We start from the raw sequence: 390 nt of genomic DNA on the forward strand, positions 1-390 counted from the left end.
TTATCAACAAAAAATTATTTCTTATTATTTTATTAATTATTATTATTAATAAAAAGATACGTGAGCAAATAATTTTTTGGGCCATTAAAAAATTAAATAAAAATTCTCGGTTTACTGTGTTTGTTCATCAATCAAGATTACGCGCATTGTTAACAGCCAAATATATATAAGTGGTCTTGATAATGTCATCAAAAGATTAAAATTATCAATTGATGGCTTTATTCATCAATCAAGATTGCGCAATCTTAACACATGCAGAGAAATATATCTCGTGAATATCTATTCTGGAATGTTATTTCATAGAACTTTATAAAAAATAATCGCTCACACACAAAAACAGAAAGCGTTATGTTTAAAAATATAAGATATATTTTTTTATATTTATATTAT

The 390-nt window shown here is 23.3% G+C and overlaps 1 protein-coding gene across 1 annotated transcript in view; it reads left to right on the forward strand.

Moving 5' to 3' along the window:
• LOC115240961 (sphingomyelin phosphodiesterase-like) overlaps positions 1-390 on the forward strand; it is a 4,723-nt gene that overhangs the window by 1,194 nt on the left and 3,139 nt on the right. The gene's annotated exons all lie outside the window — the stretch shown is intronic.

This window comes from Formica exsecta, unplaced genomic scaffold, assembly GCF_003651465.1.
Source record: "Formica exsecta isolate Colony F162 unplaced genomic scaffold, ASM365146v1 scaffold458, whole genome shotgun sequence".
Lineage (NCBI taxonomy): Eukaryota > Metazoa > Arthropoda > Insecta > Hymenoptera > Formicidae > Formica > Formica exsecta.